Source organism: Cinclus cinclus, chromosome 4 (assembly GCF_963662255.1).
Source record: "Cinclus cinclus chromosome 4, bCinCin1.1, whole genome shotgun sequence".
In the NCBI taxonomy this organism is placed as follows: Eukaryota; Metazoa; Chordata; class Aves; order Passeriformes; family Cinclidae; genus Cinclus; species Cinclus cinclus.
The window spans coordinates 39,423,609-39,430,117 of record NC_085049.1 but is presented as its reverse complement, the minus strand read 5'-3'; positions in this window follow the sequence as shown (position 1 = coordinate 39,430,117).

Sequence of the window (6,509 nt, the reverse complement as noted above, 5' to 3'; positions counted from 1 at the left end):
GCATTACCCATGGAGTCTCATGGTCATTTGCTGGCTTGGCAGCCCTAGTCAAGCCCCATGGAGTAGCTGCATTGTGAAGAAGTCATCTCATCTCAGTGTTCAACTTCCAGTGATGGTGATTCTGTGATGGTCATCTTGATAATTGCAGTATTTTTTTCCATGGCATTTTTAAAGGTTTTAGTCATCTTAAAAATAGCAGCACTGCAAGGTTCAATAGTCTTTTATTTCTAAATGTTTTTCTTGAATTATGAACAATTTGGAGAATCTTCTACTTGAGTGATTACCTAATAGGAGGAATCAACACTGATCCATGTCAACTGACAGGTTCCTCTGGGAGGTTTCTGCTTCTTCCAGCCCTAGACCACCTGTCAGTGCAGTAGGCTTACCATAAACAGTGCTCTAAACCTACAGGAAAAGCCTGAGGCTACACTCCACATTAATTAAAAAATGTCATTTTTCTATCTTTCTGTCATTTATATACTAATTTTGAAATTAGTATTTCAAATTTATTGTGAAAAAGAAGCTCTGTGTAAAACACTTTTATGCAATATTGAGTCTACACAGTCCAGCCCTGCACATGGCAACAGGATGGGAAGACGGACAAAAGGGTGGTAAGATGCAGTGCATGGTTATTTAGGGATATTGGCATTGCAATAACCTTAGCACAGTGGCAAGCAAAGTGTCTTCTCCTCAGGGAAGAAGCTTCCCCACCTGGCCTTGATTCTGAATCCACACAGACGTGTTCTATTGGCTGGATCTAATCCCTGTTTGGTTTATTCTTCCTTTTTTATTTTTTTTAATTCTATATTTTGTATTCAATTTAATTAAAACTAGGAGGAAAAAACAACAAAAATGGAAATTTATCACTGGAGCTGGAGGCAGAAGATACTGATAAGGATTATGTCATGAAGGGGATAAGCTTTGGCAAACTGAGACCAAGCAAACAATTCCAAGCCAAAAAAGAAAAGTGAGATCTCTTACCAGCACTCCAGCATGTTGCACTTCTATGACATCATTATCTTCCTTACCAAGAATAATGTGGAAATTGGGAAAAAAGGGACTCATTAGGTTTCTCATGGAGATCTCTTACCTCAGAATATTTCATTATGAAAATGTAGTGAGCTGATATGGAATGCCTTCCAAGAAAAATTTGCAATTCTTTGGATGTTTAAGTACCTGTGTTTCTGTGTTTGTATGTGTATATATATATAATTATAAGCAGTGAAATATGCCTTTTACTATGCACAGAAAAGGTATTCTCTCAAGGACTAATCATCTTTGTGTAGTTTTTCCTGACAGAAGGTTGTATTGTTCATTCATTACTTCTATTGCACATGAAAAAAATCAGTACATCTGCAGTATCTTTTTTTCCTACTGATTGCACACTGCTGACACATTCACCCTTTTCCCATCGTTAGTCAAAGATAATGCGTGTAAGTCAAATTCTGATCTCAGAGTAAATCTGAAGGAATTTAAAATCTGAGATTAACAGTGAGAAAAATTGAACAACACTTTGGATCCAAAGGCAGTTTATGGCACTTGTGAATCCAGCCATTGCAGTAGGTGTTTGTGTGCTGTCTTGAAACGATGTTGGAGCACTGAACTAAGCATGGAACTGGCTTAAAAGCTTCAGTTCCAGTAGTTCATTTCTTTCCTTGACAGCCTTTAAAAAATGCTATGTAGGATCAAGAAGCTATGTGACTTTCAGCCATATTTCCTAATCAGATTCAGAATGCTTTAAATATTGCTGTAAACTGTGAAATCTCCTTTGGGCTGCTGTTCTTCCTTTGGCACTAATTCTGTAGGAAGCCTGCCACCTGCATGACACAAAAATAGGAAACTCAACCTCCTGTCAGATTTTAACACTTTAAAACAACTTCTGAAAGGGAGAGCATCAGTGAAACTGAAAATCAAGCAAGAGAAGAGTGAGAGATGGCAGAAAAGGAACCTGAAGGATGGAGCAGGCAGAACTAGTAATACAGAAGACCATGTAGGAAGACAATTCTCAGACACAAAGAAAACAGGAAGGAGAATGAATGAATACATAAAGACGAGGAGAAAAAACTCAACCAGGAAGACGACAAATGGCAGAAAAGAAATGAGGGAGCAGATTAGGAGGGATCAAGGCACACGATGAAATCAAGGAGCAGACATGAACTGGTAGCATTGAGAGTGGGATTTTTTCCCCCTCCTATAGCCCCAAGGGAGCTTGGCTTGCTAATTGAAGTATCTATGTGTTCATCCCTGTAACCAGCTAGATCTTATGCTGACATCAGCAAGAAGTGGCAGCAGAAATTTTTCTGTTTAAAGGAGCCTGGGTAATATATACCTATTTCTCCTCAGGGAACTGGCTTTGCCCATATCATTTTCCCCTTGGCACAGGGTGTATGGGACATTATCTCAATTCACCTTGATGGGAACAGATAGGAACATTCAGCCCCAAATTCAAATAGTTGATAAAGGGCAGCTTCGCACAGAGTTTCTTTAACCCTGGAGTTCCAAATTCACAGATGCTAGTGAACCTTGTCTCCTTCTGCTTCCTTTACAGATAGTTCAAAACAAAATCTGGCTTTACCACTTTGAAAGATTTGCCCTGGAGGAGCCATTCTTTCACCATTTGAAAACTTCCACTGGTTCCTCAAGTCCAGACAAAAGGTGTGAACACCTTTTCAGGGTGAAGCAATCACCTGGCACACCTTCAATTTAGCATTCATAGGCAGTTTTTTGCAAACCTCTTCTGTATGAGGTATGATAGAATTAAGTAGCAGTATTATTTATTAACAGTCTGACCTATCAAAAGTAATTTTTCTTCAGTCTAAAAGAAGACTGAAGTGTGTGCTACCAAATCCTAGCAAAAGGACCAGAAATATTTAGTGAATGTTGAGAATGTTCTTTCATTCCTACCAGTGATCCTTCACATCTTCGATTACCTCAGGGAGAGGCTAAATGGAAAAAGTAGGGAAACTTCTACTTTAAGAGTTTTCTTTGATGAAACAGAGGATGTAAAGAAACTAGAGCTGAAGAACTTTAAAATTCACTACAAAATCTGAAAGGATAAGTGCTGGGCCTAAACTAGGAGAGTGAATGACAAGTAAGCCATTACTGAAATAATTACCTGATAATTACCAAGTACCTGAAAGTAAGTAGTTTGATAATCTAATTCCATTTCGCAGAGGACAAATAAATAAAAATAACCATTATGATCAGATTTGTATTGATCTTACACACAAAGGTACTGTTACTGTGCTGTAACCTGCAAGAATTCTGTGTACAATCCTCTGTCTTATGAATTTGGAGCTAAATATACATAAACATACAGTCAAATTATGACCCTAGAAAGACTCCTAGACTTAATTACCACCATGTTACTAAACGGTCATGACAGCATATCTCTGCTGATGTCAGGACCTCTCTAACTGTGTGCAACCTGCTTTCATAAGTGCTATAGTTCCCTAAAAAATACGCAGTATATTTAGGTCAGGCTTGTATATGCAAGGAAGTGAAAACCCTTTTAAATCAGCTTTTAGGCTCTCTCCTGTTATGAAGTATTCTAGGTGCGGTCCCTCGCCATTCCAGCCCTTTCTAAAGCAGAATTTCACTCTCCTGCCTTCACACACTAGTAAACGGAGCATGAGCTCTCAGGAGACACTGATACTTCTTTTGATAGCTTGAGCTGCTCCCGAGGCTGAGTAAACATATGTTGGAGGGGCAGTGCTTGCTGTCACCAATCTTACTGTCTTTATTATAGAGTCTGCAAGCAGCTTTCCATATTCACGATATCTGATTTTTTATTCCCCCCCCCCCCCCCCAAGTATCATATAGATATCCAGCCAGGATTCAGGCCTTATTATACCCAATATGTTAAAAAAACCCCTCGCACCAGTCAAATTCCCATTAATGGATTTAATTGTATTAATTTTATTATGTCAGTGCAACCCAAGCAAAACAGATACACCATGCTGGAATAACATGCATTTGTTCTAGTACAATTTTATACTAATTTAGTATTCCTTTTTTTGAACAGGGGTAAAAACGTGGTTTATCTACAACATAATGATAATCATCTTTATTGAGAGATTTTTAAGTTCAAGCAGTGACAAAGTGATTACTTAATTGCTCAAGATGCTGATAATGCAGCAACTGGCATAGGTTTGATGTGCACAGTGATGGTTCTAGTATTGACTAAATGGCAAGTCTTTGTATGGATTTACACAGCACTGGCTTGTTCTTAATAACCTCATATGTGAACACGATTTTTTGGGAACGAGTATAATTTTCTCTGCAGTAAGATTTTTCACACAATAGGTTCTTAAAAATTGCTACCATCCTCTTTCACATCCTCTTTATTATGAATAAACTTTTAGCTGAGAAGTCATGAATGCCAGAACACTTATACCATATATTGAAATATATAACTTCCACAGAGCTATCAGCATATATCATGTTCAATATCATAATCATACTATGAGCATTTCCCTTGTACAGTGCTACAAAAAAAGTCAATTTTAAGATAATAAGAGACCATCACTAGATAGAAAGTGATACCTGATGTAAAAAGATACAATTATATTACCCATCCCTACTGTCTTAAATATCTGTTTACTTTAGCTCAGCTGAATTAAAACAGGGGGCAAATAATTGCTCTGGAACAACTGTACTAGACAAAGTCAAAATTTAAGCGTATTCAAAATGATGGTTCATTCATTCCTTTTCCTTCCCAGAAACATTTTTAAAAAGACTGCTAACACTGATGCCATCAATTTTGTCATTCAACCTTTCTAAATCATGTGCCATGCATATATTTACCAAAGACAGATGAGTTTTCTGGGCTCACATGAATACCATCGGATGACAAAATATCTGACTATGGAATTCTCGACTTGTTCTGTTTATCAAAGTCCCCCTGAATCTCTTCACTATTACACACACCTCTTACATGTGCTTTCCAGAATTGCTGCTAAATAATGCCTTTCATCACTGTTTCAATTGCAGAGATGACGTGGGATGGCTTGATGCTTTCAGTGGTATCCTCTCATGTTCCTATTTGAGGACAGAACGAGCATGCAAGGAAGACAATCTTTCATTTTCAGCATTATTAAAGAAGAAGACCCACGCTTGCACAAACCCATGGCTACTGTGAGTTGCACCATGACCCATACACCAGAACTTTTGTATGTACTATCCAAATCACATTTCAGCTCCCAAAATAAGGATTAGTTGGAGCTCAGGGGACACAGGCCCAATGCTGCTGGGAAAACATGATGATTTTTAGGCATGGTCATTTGGGTGATGACCTTGAAACAGAAGGTCTGGAACACAGCAGCCAGAAAGATTACTCTTCTGTCAGGGATAACATTTATGGCTGGCAGTTGTGTTTCTTCCTCCTGATTACAAATGGTCCTCTCCAAGAATGGTCCCCAAGGGATTACAACATATCTCAGCGTTTTGTAACCATCAGTGGAAGTTCTGTTTCCCACAATTGGTATGGAGAAAGTAGGCTGTGACAGAGAGAAGGTCAAGATAAAGCAGTAGTTTCAAAAAATTACTTTCCAAAAGTGGGGAAATAATGTTTATTTATACAGTAGAAAGAATGTGCTGTGGGAAAAAAAAAAGGGCACAAGGAGACAGGTTTCTCCACAGCTTTCTCCACTCCCATCAAGAGATTTCTACATAAGGTTGGGTTAAAGCACAGGTGAAACATCGCATATAATTCTGTAATTTTAAACATCCACTTCTGGACTACTGGTGCAAAGCACTCTTTATAGTCAATTGAAAGAAATAGTCCCCATAAGAGAGAAAATTTTATTCCTGTCTTACTATCAGATCAACCTTCAACATGGCTTCTTTCTGCTGCTGAGAGCTGGGTCTGGGCTCCTAGTTCATGTCGATGTCTAACGAAATGCAAATGAACCCAGGCCAGCTGTCTGTGTGTGCCATGCATCACCCTCAGATGTGCAATCTGTACATTTTATTCATAATTTGCAGAAGACTACATGAGAAGCATAAAGAGATAAGAAAGAAAGCAAGTTCAATAGAGAAAGAAAGGAAAAGGCCAGGCAAATACAGAAAGAGAACCATAAGGTGAGGAAAATAGCAATACTGGAAACTGGATGTGAATGCAGAAGGAATTCAGGATAAATAGCCAGCCACAAGTAAATCCTACACAGGTTTCCAGTTGCTGACACAGCATTCCTATAGAGACAGAGAAAACTGTGAATCTTGTAAAAGTGTTAGTTCTTTTGCATAAATGCTACATTTCAATTCAGGGGTCTTTAATTACTACCCTAATGCGTCAAGTACTTTACCTACATTTTCCGTCTCTATCCCAATATTTCTAGCTGAAATTTGTCTTGACAACTTTGCCTTCAGGATCAGAAAGTTTCTCTGTTGTCCCCTTCCTTGATTTTTAAACTCGTCTATGTCTTCATACAATTCAGTAAAACTCCCCTTGGGCGTATTTTGTTCTCGACATCCCATCATTTCTTGGCAATGCATCAGTAATAGCTTTG